This window comes from Phocoena phocoena, chromosome 6 (assembly GCF_963924675.1).
Source record: "Phocoena phocoena chromosome 6, mPhoPho1.1, whole genome shotgun sequence".
NCBI classification, from domain to species: domain Eukaryota; kingdom Metazoa; phylum Chordata; class Mammalia; order Artiodactyla; family Phocoenidae; genus Phocoena; species Phocoena phocoena.
Window position 1 is genome coordinate 8397213 of NC_089224.1, and position 14799 is coordinate 8412011.

Consider the following 14799-nt stretch of genomic DNA (forward strand, 5'->3'; position numbering starts at 1 on the left):
TCTATAGCTTTCTTTATGGCCTTTTTTTGTGTGTGTGTGGTATGTGGGCCTCTCAGTGTTGTGGCCTCTCCCGTTGCAGAGCACAGGCTCCGGACGCGCAGGCTCAGCGGCCATGGCTCACGGGCTCAGCCGCTCCGCAGCATGTGGGATCTTCCCGGACCAGGGCATGAACCCATGTCCCCTGCATCGGCAGGTGGACTCTCAACCACTGCGCCACCAGGGAAGCCCCCTATGACCTTTGTTTTAAAGTCTGTGTTGTCTGATAAAAGTATTGTGACCCCCGGTTTCTTGTCATTTCCATTTGCATGAAATATCTTTTTCTATCCCCTTCACTTTCAATCTACGTGTGTCCTTTGCCCTAAAGTTGGTCTTTAGGGCAAAGTTGGTCTCTAGTAGGCAGCATGTTGTAGGCTCTTTGTTTTTGTGTCTTTTGTGTCTTTTGATTGAAGCATTTAGTTAATTGACATTTAAGGTAATTATCGATAAAGTATTTATTGCCATTTTATACCTTGTTTACTAGTGGATTTTGTGTTTCTTCTTTATTCCTTTCTTTTTCTTTTTCCTTTTGTGGTTTGATGATTTCCTTTTATTTTATGATTGTTTTATCTTCTTTTTGGTTTTTGTGAATCTATTACATGGTTTTGATTTGTGGTTACCCTGTTTTTCAAGTATGTTAACCCCTTAGCATATCTAATTGCTTTAGACTGACACTTATATAGGTTCAAGCACATTCTAAAAAAAAGAAAAGAATCTACATTTTCTTACTCCCACATTTTATTATTTTGATGTCCTCTTTTACATTATCATGTTTATACATTTGCTGTTCATTATGTTTATCATCACTTTCCTATAGCTTCTTGCTTCTTTTCTATTTAGAGAACAACTTTCAATATTTCTTTTAACGTAAGTTTAGTATTGTTGTATTCTTTTAGTTTTTGCTTGTCTGAGAAATTCTTTATCTCTCCTTCTATGTTAAATGATCATCTTGAAGGGGATAGTACTCTAGGTTGCAGATTTTGTACTTTCAGGACTTTGAATATATTTTGCCACTCACTTCTGGCCTGAAACATTTCTGTAGAGAAATCAGCTGATAGCCTTATGAGGGTTCCCTGGTACTGACTCTTTGTTTTTCTCTTGCTGCCTTTAGAATCCTCTTTTTGTCTTTAACATTTGCCATTTTAACTATAGTATGTCTTGCTGTAGGTCTGTTTGGGTTCATCTTGTTTGGGACCCTCTGTGTTTCCTGTACCTGGATATCTGTTTCCTTCTTTAGGTTTGGGAAGTTTTCAGCCATAATTTCTTCAAATACATTTTTGATCTCCTTTTCTCTTTCTTCTCCTTCTGGAATCCCTATTATGCATAGATTGGCATGCTTTATATTATCCCATAGGTTTCTTATACTGCTTTCATTTTTTTTCATTAGGCTTTCTTTTTTAAAAATTTTATTGGAGTATAGTTGATTTACAATGTTGTGTTAGTTTCAGGTGTACAGCAAAGTGAGGCAGTTATACATATACATATATTTACTCTTTTTAGATTTTTTTTCCCATATAGGCCATTATACAGTATTGAGTAGAGTTCCCTGTGCTATACAGTAGGTCCTTATTAGTTATCTATGTTATATATCGTAGTGTGTATATGTCATTCCCAATCTCCCAATTTATCCCTCCCCCCCTTACCCCCTGGTAACCATAAGTTTATTTTCTACACCTGTAACTCTATTTCTGTTTTGTAGATAAGTTTATTTGTAACCTTTTTATAGATTCCACATAAGCAATATCATATGATATTTATCTTTCTCTGACTTCAGTCAGTATGACAATGTCTAGGTCCATCCATGTTGCTGTAAATGGCATTATTTCTTTTTTTAATGACTAAGTAATATTCCATTATATATACATCCCACATCTTCTTTATCCATTCCTCTGTTGATGGACATTTAGGTTGCTTCCATGTCCTGGCTATTGTAAATAGTGCTGTAATGAACATTATGGAGCATGTTTCTTTTCGAATTATGTTTTTCTCTGAGTATATGCCCAGGAGTGGGATTGCTGGATCGTATGGTAGCTCTATTTTTAGTTTTTTAAGGAACCTCCATGTTGTTCTCCATAGTGGTTGTACCAATTTACATTCCCACCAACAGTGTAGGAGCGTTCCATTTTCTCCACACCCTCTCCAGCATTTATTGTTTGTAGATTTTTTTGATGATGGCCATTCTGACCTGTGTGAGATGATACCTCATTGTAGTTTTCATTTGCATTTCTCTAATAATTAGCAATGTTGAACATCTTTTCATGTGCTTTTTAGCCATCTGTATGTCTTCTTTAGTGAAATGTCTATTTAAATCTTCCACCCATCTTTTGATTGGGTTGTTTGGTTTTTTGATATTGAGCTGCATGAGCTGTTTGTATATTTTGGAGAATAATCCCTTGTCAGTTTCTTCATTTGCAAATATTTTCTCCCATTCTGAGGGTCGTCTTTTTGTCTTGTTTATGGCCTCCTTTGCTGTGCAAAATCTTTTAAGTATAATTAGGTCCCATTTGTTTACTTTTGTTTTTATTTTCATTACTCTAGGAGGTGGATCGAAAAAGATGTTGCTGCAATTTATGTCTTAGAGTGTTATGCCTATGTTTTCCTTTAAGAGTTTTACAGTATCTGGCCTTACATTTAGGTCTTTAGTCCATTATGAGTTTATTTTTGTGTATGGTGTTAGAGAGTGTTCTAATTTCATTCTTTTACATGTAGCTGTCCAGTTTTCCCAGACTGTCTTTTCTCCATTGTATATTCTTGCCTCTTTTGTCATAGATTAGGTGACCATAGGTGCATGGGTTTATCTCTGGGATTTCTATCCTGTTGCATCGATTTATATTTCTGTTTTTGTGCCAGTACCATACTGTTTTGATTACTGTAGCTTTGTAGTATAGTCTGAAGTCAGGGAGCCTGATTCCTCCAGCTCCATTCCCTGGTGGTCCAGTGGTTACAACTCCACACTTCCACTGCAGGGGCGGCAGGTTCGATCCTGGTTGGGGAACTAAGATGCCACATGCTGCACGGTGTGGCCAAAGGAAAAAGAAAGAGAGAATCTGGGCTTCATTTGGTTTTCTGTCTGCTGTTCCGATTGGGTGATTTCCATTATTCTATCTTCCAGATCATTTATTTATTCTTCTGCATTATTCATTCTGCTATTCATTGCCTTTAGCTGAACTTTTATTTTAGCAAGTGAATTTTCTGATTTTTCTTGGCTCCTCCTGATAGTTTCTAGTTCCTTTTTACAGTCTTTTGCAATTGTTTATAGCCTTTCTTTGTTCCTTCAGTATTTTCATTATCTCCTTTTTGAACTCAGTGTCTATTAGACTGAAGAGTTCTGTTTCATTGTTTGTTCCTTCAGGGGAAATTATCTTGGTCTTTTAACTGGGAGTGGTTCCTCTACTTCTTCATTTTACTTATATTTCTTTTAGTCTGTGAGTTTAGGAGAAATGATTATCTACTGTGGTCTTGGGTGGCTATTTTTATGTGTGAGTGTCCCTGTGTAGGTTATGTGAGTTTAATGTTTTTGGTGCAAGAGCTGTTTTTAGTATGGATGCCTGCTGCCTCATTCCTCATTGTGTGCTTGCCATTATCCCCTTGATAAGGGGTGTGGAGATGTGGCAGCTGGTACCCGCTCCCGGAGCCAGTGGCAGTGTCTGGTGCCTGAACCAGGAGCCCAAGGTGGCAGTGGCAGTGGCAGCTGCTTGCGCCCACTCCAAGAGCCTGCAGAGGGGGTGCCCTATTGGCTGACATCATGCATGTGGAGAAAGAGGCTGCTATGGAGGACCCTAACTTCTCTTCGCACCCTCTAACAATGATGCCTCGCCTCTATGGCAGGCCCTGGCTCCATCTGTGTATGCCCTTTGTTGCACCCTCACCACACTCCAGCCCCTTCAGGCTGTCTCCATGCAGCCAACCCGAGTCCCTCCTCCCCCGGGTCTGACCTCCAAAGCTCGAGCTTCAAGCACCCAGCCCCTCCCTGCACCAGTGGACACGTGTATCCATCTGGGGAGTACAGGGCTGTGGCATGGACCGTCTGTGCAGATCTCTGTCTGTTCTGCATACCAGTTGTTGCACTAGCCTCCGAGGCTCTGAAGACCCCCCTCCATCCTGGCTGATCTCCCGCCAGTGATGGGGCTTCTCAGGGTGCGGGAAACTTTCCCTCTTCACAGCTCTTTCTCAGGGGCGCAGGTCCTGTCCTGATTCCCCTCTCTGTCTCTTTTTTCTTTTATCCTATCCTGCCACCTGGAGATCCTTCTTGCCCTTTCAGAAGTCTGAGGTCTTCTGCCAGCATTCAGTAAGTACTCTGTGAGAATTGTTACACACAGAGATGTATTTTTGATGTATTTGTGGGAGGAGATGAGCTCCACATCCTTCTATTCCTGTGTTAATATTTGTTTTATGTTTTTAGGTGCTCTTATTGAATGCATGTATGTTAACGAGTGTGATATCCTCTTCTTGTGTGGATCCTTTCATCGTTATATAGTGTCCTTTTTCTTTCTTTATGGCCTTTGTTTTAAAGTTTACTTTGTCTGATGTATTTCTCATTTCCATGTGCATGAATTATCTTTTTCTATCCCCTCACATTCAATCTATATGTGTCCTTTGCCCTATAGTGGGTCTCTTATAGGCAGCATATTGTAGGTTCTTGTTTTATTATCCAATCTGCCACTCTGTGTCTTGATTGGAGCACTTAATCCATTGACATTTAAATTAATTGTTTCTAAGTATGTATTCCCACTTTAAAGCTTGTTTTCCAGTTGCTTTGCATTTCTTCTTCGTTTCTTCTTTTTATTTTTCCTTTTGTGGTTTGATGGTTTTCTTTTCTATTATGCTTGAGTTCCTTTCTTTTTAGTTTTTGTGAATCTATTGTGTGCTTTTGATTTGTGGTTGCCCTGGTTTTCAGGTATGTTAACCCCGTAGCCATATCCATTTGCTTTAGACTGATAGTCGTATAAGCTCAAACACATTCTAAAAGATCTGTGTCTTCTTACTCTCCTTTCCCACATTTTGTGATTTTGATGTGCTATTTTACATCTTCATGTTGATCCTTTTCCTGTTCATTGTTGTTAAAATCACTTTCACAGTTTTTTTGATTATTAATCGATATACTGTCTTATTTAAGTGATCTTCAATCCTTTTATGTATTTACTTTTCCTATTGTAACTTTACCTTTCCTATGGATTCTTATTCTTTTCTATTTAGAAAAGACCTTTCAATATTTCTTTGAACATAGGTTTAGTATTACTGTATATTTTTAGTTTTTGTTTGTCTGAGAAATTCTTTTTTTAAAAAATCTTTATTGGAGTATAATTGCTTTACAATGGTGAGTTACTTTCTGCTTTATAACAAAGTGAATCAGTTATGCATATACATATATCTGCATATCTCTTCCCCCCTTGCATCTCCCTCCTTTGCACCCTCCCTATCCCACCCTTCTAGGTGGTCATAAAGCATGGAGCTGATCTCCCTGTGCTATGTAGCTGCTTCCCACTAGCTATCTGTTTTACATTTGGTAGTGTCCCCCCTCCCCATGTCCTCAAGTCCATTTTCTAGTAGGTCTGCGCCTTTATTCCCGTCTTGCCCCTAGGTTCTTCATGACCATTTTTTTTTTAGATTCCATATATATGTGTTAGCATATGGTATTTGTTTTTCTCTTTCTGACTTCACTGTGTATGACAAACTCTAGGTCCACCTACATCACTACAAATAACTCAATTTCATTTCTTTTTATGGCTGAGTAATATTCCATTGTATATATGTGCTACATCTTCCTTATCCATTCATCTGTCGATGGACACTTAGGTTGCTTCCATGTCCGGGCTATTGTAAACAGAGCTGCAATGAACATTTTGGTACGTGACTCTTTTTGAAATACGATTTTCTCAGGGTATATGCCCAGTAGTGGGATTGCTGGGTCATATGGTAGTTCTATTTCTAGTTTTCTAAGGAACCTCCATACTGTTCTCCATAGTGGCTGTACCAATTTACATTCCCACCAACAGTGCAGGAGGGTTCCCTTTTCTCCACACACTCTCCAGAATTTATTGTTTGTAGATTTTTTGATGATGGCCATTCTGACCTGTGTGAGATGATATCTCATTGTAGTTTTCATTTGCATTTCTCTAATGATTCATGATGTTGAGCATTCTATCATGTATTTGTTGGTAATCTGTATATCTTCTTTGGAGAAATGTCTATTTAGGTCTTCTGCCCAGTTTTGGATTGGGTTGTTTCTTTTTTTGATAATGAGCTGCATGTGCTACTTGTAAATTTTGGAGATTAATCCTTTGTCAGTTGCTTCATTTTCAAACATTTTCTCACCTTCTGAGGGTTGACTTTTTGTCTTGTTTATGGTTTCCTTTGCTGTGCAAAAGCTTTTAAGTTTAATTAGGTCGCATTTTTTTTTTTTTATTTCCATTTCTCTAGAAGGTGGGTCAAAAAGGATCTTGCTGTGATTTATGTCATAGAGTGTTCTGCCTGTGTTTTCCTCTAAGAGTTTGATAGTGTCTGGCCTTACATTTTGTTCTTTAATCCATTTTGAGTTTATTTTTGTGTATGGTGTTAGGGAGTGTTCTAATTTCATTCTTTTAAATGTAGCTGTCCAGTTTTCCCAGCACCACTTACTGAACAGGCTGCCTTTTCACCATTTTATATTCTTGCCTCCTTTATCAAAGATAAGGTGACTGTATGTGTGTGGGTTTATCTCTGGGCTTTCTATCCTGTTCCATTGATCTGTCTTTCTCTTTTTGTGCCAGTACCATACTGTCTTGATTACTGTAGCTTTGTGGTATAGTCTGAAGTCAGGGCACCTGATTCCTCCAGTTCCATTTTTCTTTCTCAACATTGCTTCAGCTATTCGGGTTTTTTTGTGTTTCCATACAAATTGTGAAATTTTTTTCCCTATTTCTGTGAAAAATGCCAGTGGTAGTTTGATAGGGATTGCACTGAATCTGTAGATTGCTTTGAGTAGTATAGTAATTTTCAATATGTTAATTCATCCAATCCAAGAACATGGTATATCTCTCCATTTATTTGTATCATCTTTAATTCCTTTCATCAGTATCATAATTTTCTGCATACAAGTCTTTTGCCTCCTTAGGTAGGTTTATTCCTAGGTATTTTATTCTTTTTGTTGCACTGGTAAATGGGAGTGTTTCCTTAATTTCTTGGTCAGATTTTTCATCATTAGTGTATAGAAATGCAAGAGATTACTGTGCATTAATTTTGTATCCTGCTACTTTACCGAATTCGTTGATACGCTCTAGTAGTTTTCTGGTAGCATCTTTAGGATTCTCTATGTATAGTATCATGTCATCTGCAAAGAGTGACAGCTTCTTCTTTTCTGATTTGGATTCCTTTTATTTCTTTTTCTTCTCTGGTTGCTGTGGCTAAAACTTCCAAAACTATGTTGAATAATAGTGGTGAGATTGGGCAACCTTGTCTTGTTCCTGATCTTAGTGGAAATGCTTTCATTTTTTCACCATCGTGGATGATGTTGGCTGTGGGTTTGTGATATATGGCCTTTATTATGTTGAGGAAAGTTCTCTCTATGCCTACGTTCTGCAGGGTTTTTATCATAAATGGGTGGTGAATTTTGTTGAAAGCTTTCTCTGCATCTATTGAGATGATCATATGGTTTTCCTCCTTCCATTCATTAATATGGTGTATCACGTTGATTGATTTACGTATATTGAAGAATTCTTGCATTCCTGGGATAAACCCCACTTGATCATGGTGTATGATCCTTTTAATGTGCTGTTGGACTGTCTTTGCTAGTATTCTGTTGAGGATTTTTGCATCTATGTTCATCAGTGATATTGGCCTGTAGTTTTCTTCCTTTGAGACATCCTTGTCTGGTTTCGGTATCAAGGTGATGGTGGCCTCGTAGAATGAGTTTGGGAGTGTTCCTCCCTCTGCTGTATTTTGGAAGAGTTTGAGAAGGATAGGTGTTAGCTCTTCTCTAGATGTTTGATAGAATTCGCCTGTGAAGCCATCTGCTCCTGGGCTTTTGTTTGTTGGAAGATTTTTTAATCACAGTTTCAATTTCAGTGCTTGCGATTGGTCTGTTCATATTTTCTATTTCTTCCTCATTCAGTCTTGTCAGGCTGTGCATTTCTAAGAATTTGTCCGTTTCCTCCAGGTTGTCCATTTTATTGGCATAGAATTGCTTGTAGTAATCTCCCATGATCTTTTGTGTTTCTGCAGAGTCAGCTGTTACTTCTTTTTCATTTCTAATTCTATTGAGTCGAGTCTTCTCCCTTTTTTTCTTGATGAGTCTGGCTAATGGTTTATCAATTTTGTTTATCTTCTCAAAGAACCAGCTTTTAGTTTTATTGATCTTTGCTATCATTTCCTTCATTTCTTTTCATTTATTTCTGATCTGATTTTTATGATTTCTTTCCTTCTGCTAACGTTGGGGCTTTTTTGTCCTTCTTTCTCTAATTGCTGTAGGTGTAAGCTTAGATTGTTTATTTGAGATGTTTCTTGTTTCTTAAGGTAGGATTGTATTGCTATAAACTTACCTGTTAGAACTGCTTTTGCTGCATCCCACAGGTTTTGGGTCATCATGTTTTCACTGTCATTTGTTTCTAGGTATTTTTTGATTTCCTCTTTGATCTCTTCAGGGATCTCTTGTTTATTAAGTAGTGTATTCTTTAGCCTCCACGTGTTTGTATTTTTTACAGACTTTTTCTGTAATTGATATCGAGTCTCATAGTGTTGTGGTTGGAAAAGATACTTGATATGATTTCAGTTTTCTTAAATTTACCAAGGCTGGATTTGTGACCAAAGATATGATCTATCCTGGAGAATGTTCCATGAGCACTTGAGAAGAAAGTGTATTCTATTGTTTTTAGATGGAATGTCCTATAAGTATCAATTAAGTCCATCTTGTTTAATGTATCATTTAAAGCTTATGTTTCCTTATTTATTTTCATTTTGATGATCAGTCCATTGGTGAAAGTGGCATGTTAAAGTCCCATACTGTGTTTGTGTTACTGTCGATTTCCCCTTTTATGGCTGTTAGTATTTGCCTTATGTATTGAGGTGCTCCTATATTGGGTGCATTAATGTTTACAATTGTTATATCTCCTTCTTGGATTGATCCCTTGATCATTATGTAGTGTCTTTCTTTGCCTCTTGTAATAGTCTTTGTTTTATAGTCGATTTTGTCTGATATGAGAATTGCTACTCCAGCTTTCTTTTGATTTCCATTTGCATGCAATATCTTTTTCCATCCCCTCACTTTCAGTCTGTACGTGTCCCTAGGTCTCAAGTGCGTCTCTTGTAGACAGCATATATACAGGACTTGCTTTTGTATCCATTCAGCTAGTCTGTGTCTTTTGGTTGGAGCATTTAATCAATTTTCATATAATGTAATTATCAATATGTATGTTCCTATTACCATTTTCTTAATTGTTTTTGGTTTGTTATTGTAGGTCTTTTCCTTCTCTTGTGTTTCCTGCCTAGAGAAGTTCCTTTAGCATTTGCTGTAAAGCTGGTCTGGTGATGCTGAATTCTCTTAGCTTTTGCTTGTCTAAAGGTTTTACTTTCTCCATCTAATCTGAATGAGATCCTTGCTGGGTAGAGTAATCTTGTGTGTAGGTTTTTCCCTTTCATCACTTTAAGTAGGTCCTGCCAGTCCCTTCTGGCTTGCAGAGTTTCTGCTGAAAGATCAGCTGTTAACCTTATGGGGATTCCCTTGTGTGTTATTTTTTGTTTTTCCCTTGCTGCTTTCAGTATATTTTCTTTGTATTTAATTTTTGATAGTTTGATTAATATGTGTCTTCATGTGTTTCTCCTTGGATTTATCCTCTATGGGACTCTCTGTGCTTCCTGGACTTGATTAACCGTTTCCTTTCCCATATTAGGAAAGTTTTCAACTATAATCTGTTCAAATATTTTCTCTGTAACTTTCTTTTTCTCTTCTTCTTCTGGAACCCCTATAATTGGAATGTTGGTGCGTTTGATATTGTCCCAGAGGTCTCTGAGGCTGTCCTCAATTCTTTTCCTTCTTTTTTTTTATTCTGCTCTGCAGAAGTTATTTCCAATAGTTTATCTTCCAGGTCACTTATCCATTCTTCTGCCTCAGTTATTCTCCTATTGATCCCTTCTAGAGAATTTTTATTTTAATTTATTGTATTGTTCATCGCTGTTTATTTGCTCTTTAGTTCTTCTAGGTCCTTGTTAAACGTTTCTTGTATTTTCTCCATTCTATTTCCAAGATTTTGGAACATGTTTACTGTCATTATTCTGAATTCTTTTTCATGTAGACTGCCTATTTCCTCTTCATTTGTTAGGTCTGGTGTGTTTTTACCTTGCTGCTTCATCTGCTGTGTATTTTTCTGTCTTCTCATTTTGCTTTACTTACTGTGTTTGGTGTCTCCTTTTCACAGGCTGCAGGTTTGTAGTTCCCATTGATTTTGGCGTCTGTCCCTAGTGGCTAAGGTTGGTTCAGTGGGTTGTGTAGGCTTCCTGGTGGAGGGGACTAGTGCCTGTGTTCTGATGGATGAGGCGGGATCTTGTCTTTCTGGTGGGAAGGTCCACATCTGGTGGTGTGTTTGGGGTGTCTGTGACGTTATTATGATTTTAGGCAGCATTGCTGCTAATAGGTGGGGTTATGTTTCTGTCTTGCTAGTTGTTTTGCATGGGGTGTCCAGCACTGTAACTTGCTGGTCATTGAGTGGAGTTGGGTCTTGGCATTGAGATGGAGATCTCTGGGAGATTTTCGCCATTTGATTATAAGTGGAGCTGGGAGGTCTCTGGTGGACCAATATCCTGAACTTGGCTCTCCCACCTCAGAGACACAGCCCTGACACCTGGGTGGAGCACCAAGAGCCCGTCATCCACACGGCTCAGAATAAAAGGGTGAAAAAACAAAGAATGAATGAAAAAAATAAAATGAAAGGAAATAAAGTTATTAAAGTAAAAAATATAAACATTTTAAAATATTTTAAGAGATAAAAAGAAAGAAAGAAGAGAGCAACCAAACCAAAAAACAAATCCACCAATGATAACAAGCGCTAAAAACCATACTAAAAAATAGAAAAGGAAAAAAATCTACAGACAGAACCCTAGGACAAATAGTAAAAGCAAAACTATACAGACAAAAGTGACACACGGAAGCATACACATACACACTCACAAAAAGAGAAAAGGGAAATAAAATATATATCTTTGCTCCCAAAGTCCACCTCCTCAATTTGGGGTGGTTCGTTGTCTATTCATGTATTCCACAGATGCAGGGTACATCAAGTTGACTGTGGAGATTGAATCCGCTACTCCTGAAGCTTCTGGGAGAGATTTCCCTTTCTCTTCTTTGTTTGCACAGCTCCTGGGGTTCATCTTTGGATTTGGATCCACCTCTGTGTCTTGGTCTCCTGGGGCGCCTGTTCTTCGCTCACACAGGACAGGGTTAAAGGAGCAGCTGATTAGGGGGCTCTGGCTCACTCAGGCCTGGGGGAGGTAGGGGTATGGATGCGGGGCAAGCCTGCAGTGGCAGAGGCCAGTGTGACGTTGCACCAGCCTGAGGCGCTGTGTGTTCTCCTCGGGACGTTGTCCCTGGATCATGGGACCCTGGCAGTTGCGGGCTTAACAGGCTCCCAGGAGGGGAGGTGTGGATAATGACCTGTGCTCACACACAGGCTTCTTGGGGGCTGAAGCAGCAGCAGCCTTAGCATCTCATGCCCATCTTTGGGGTTTGCGCCGACAGCTGCGGCTCACGCCCATCTCTGGAGCTCTTATAAGTGGCACTCTTAATCCCCTCTCCTCGTGCACCTGGAAACAAAGAGGCAAGAAAAAGTCTCTTGCCTCTTCGGCAGGTCCGGAATTTTTCCCGGGCTCCCTCCAGGACAGCTGTGGTGCACTAACCCCTTCAGGCTGTGTTCACGCCGCCAGTCCTCTCCCTGGGATCCGACTGAAGCGCGAGACTCAGCTCCCAGCCCCGCCCACGCCGGCGGGTGAGCAGACAAGCGTCTCGGGCTGGTGAGTGCTGGTCTCACTGATTCTCTGTGTGGGAACTTTTCTGCTTTGCCCTCTGCACCCCTGTTGCTGTGCTCTCCTCCTCGGCTTCGAAGCTCCCCCCTCTGCCACCCACAGTCTCCGCCCGCGAAGGGGCTTCCTAGTGTATGGAAACCTTTCTTCCTTCACAGCTCCCTCCTACTGGTGCAGGTCCCGACCCTATTCTTTTGTCTCTGTTTTTTCTTTTTTCTTTTGCCCTACTCAGGTACGTGGGGAGTTTCTTGCCTTTGGGGAGGTCTGAGGTCTTCTGCCAGCGCTCAGTAGGTGTTCTGTAGGAGTTGTTCCACATGTAGATATATTTCTGGTGTATTTGTGGGGAGGAAGGTGATCTCCACGTCTTACCCTTCCACCAGCTTGAAGCTCCTCCCATCTGAGAAGTTGTTTATTTTCCTTCTATTTCAAATGATAATCTTGTTGGGTAGAGTATCCTAGGTTGCAGGTTTTTTTCCTTTCAGGGCTTTGAATATATCTTGTAACTCTCTTCTGGCTAGCAAAGTTTCTGTAGCGAAATCAGCTGATAGCCTTATGGGGGTTCCCTTGTAACTGCTTCTGCGTTTTTCTCTTGATGCCTTTAGAATCCTCTCTTTAACATTTGCCATTTTAATTATGATATGTCTTGGTGTGGTTTGGGTTCATCTTGTTTGGGACCCTCTGTGTTTCCTGTACCTGGATATCTGTTTCCTTTAGGTTTGGGAAGTTTCAGCCATAATTTCTCCAAATACATTTTTGATCCCCTTTTCTCTTTCTTCTCCTTCTTGTATTATGCGCACATTGGCATGGGTTATATTATCCCATAGATCTCATTTGTTGCTTTCATTTTTTTCATTTGTCTTTCTCTCTACTGTTCTGATTGGGTGATTTCCCTTATTCTGTCTTCCAGACCGTGTATTCATTTTTCTGCATTATTTAGTTTGCTCTTTATTGCCTTTAGCTCGGTTTTCACCTTGGCAGTCGGGGTGTCTAATTTTGATTGGCTCCTCTTTATAGTTTCTAGTTCTTTGTTACAGTAATTCACATTTCTACTCATAGTCATTCTTAATTCCTTCAGCATTTTTATTACCTCCTTTTTGAACTCAGGGCCTGGTTGACTGGAGAGGTCTGTTTCATTGTTCTTGCAGGGCATTTGTCTTTTAATTGGAAGTAGTTCCTTTGCTTTTTAATTTTACTTATATTTCTCTGACTCTATGAACTTATGAGAAATCTTTATTGACTGTGGTCTCGAAGGGCTGTTTTTTATGTGGGAGCAACCCTCTGTCGACCGTGAGTCCGCTATTTCGTTGCGAGGGCTGTTTTGGGTATGGATGCTGGACACCTCTTTCCTCAGGACGTGCTGGCCCTTGTCCCTTGCTAGGGGGGTGTGTTTGGTGTTGTGGTGACCAGAGCCTGCCCTGGATGTTGGCCAGGGCCTTCTCTTTGCTCTGGGGGTGTCACAACCCCATAAGAGGCAGGTTCTGCTGCCCGGTTGTCAGAGTAGAAGCCACATAAGCTGTGGACGTGCGGCTCTGTGCTGCCACCTCCCACCTGGTACGTGTGCCCACAAAGCCCCCTGTTGCTGGCCCTGCCCTTGGGGCCACCTCTGCTGTGAGAGCACTGGCAGTTGGCTCGGATTTCAGCCTGGCCTCCACACACGTGTGCCCGCAGAGTTCATCGAAGCTGCGGCAGCTGGAGCCGCAGACCCGCTGTGAGCACGCTGACAGTGTGGCTGCTTGCCTGCCGCACGCCCCTCCTTTCCCACGTCGAGAATGGAGTGCCTGTGGCGGACCTGCGCTCCATCCTGCGTGCATTGCCAGTTGTGGCCCGGGCCACGCTCCAGGCCCTTCAGGCTGTCCCCACATGGTCAAACCGAGTCCTCTCCCGGGGTCTGTCCTCGGAAGCCCAGTTTCAGCACCCAGTTGCTGTGCACACAAGCAGGGGCGTGTCTTGCCCTGGGAAGTGCAGGTGGTGTTTCAAGGACCATTTGTGCTGCTCTCCGTCTACCCTGTGGGGCCTCAGACCAGCTCATGCACTCCCCTCCCAAGCCTCTGAATCTCTTTCTCTGTCCCGGCAGACCTCCCAGCTGGTAAAGGAGGTTTCCAGGCTGAGGGAGCCTTTCTTCTTTCACAGCTCTCTCCCAGGGGCACAGGTCCTGTCTCGATTCCTCTTCTCTCTTTTCCGTTCGTCCTTCTCAGTAATGTGGGGATCTTTCTTGCAGCTTGGGTTGTATGAGATCTTCTGCAGGCGTTCAGTAGGTGTTCTGTGAGAAATGTTCCACGTGTGCATGGATGTTTGATGTATTTGTGGGAGGAGGTGAGCTCTACATCCCTCTGTTCCGCCATCTTGATCTCCTCCCCAACAGAAATTCTTCACTATAAGTTGGTTTGGGCATGATATTTAATAAGACATAAGCCAGTCTCTATCTCTTTCTCCTGAAATTTCTGACTCCCTGTCATTGTGATGGTTAATTGTCAGTGTCAACTTGACTGGGCCACTGGGTGTCCAGATATTGGGTTAAATATTATTCTGGTTGTGTTTCTGAGGGTGTTTCTGGATGAACTTAACATTTGAGTCAGTAGACTAAGTGAAGCAGGTTGCCTTCTCCAATGTGGGTGGACCTCATCCAATATGGTGGAGGCCTGAATAGAACAAAAGGCTGAGTCAGGGAGGATTCGATCTTTCTCTTTGACAGTCTTCAAGCTGGGACATCAGTCTTCGCTGGCCTTTGGACTCAGGCTTGGACTGGAACTCACATCATTGACTCCCCTGGGCCTCCAG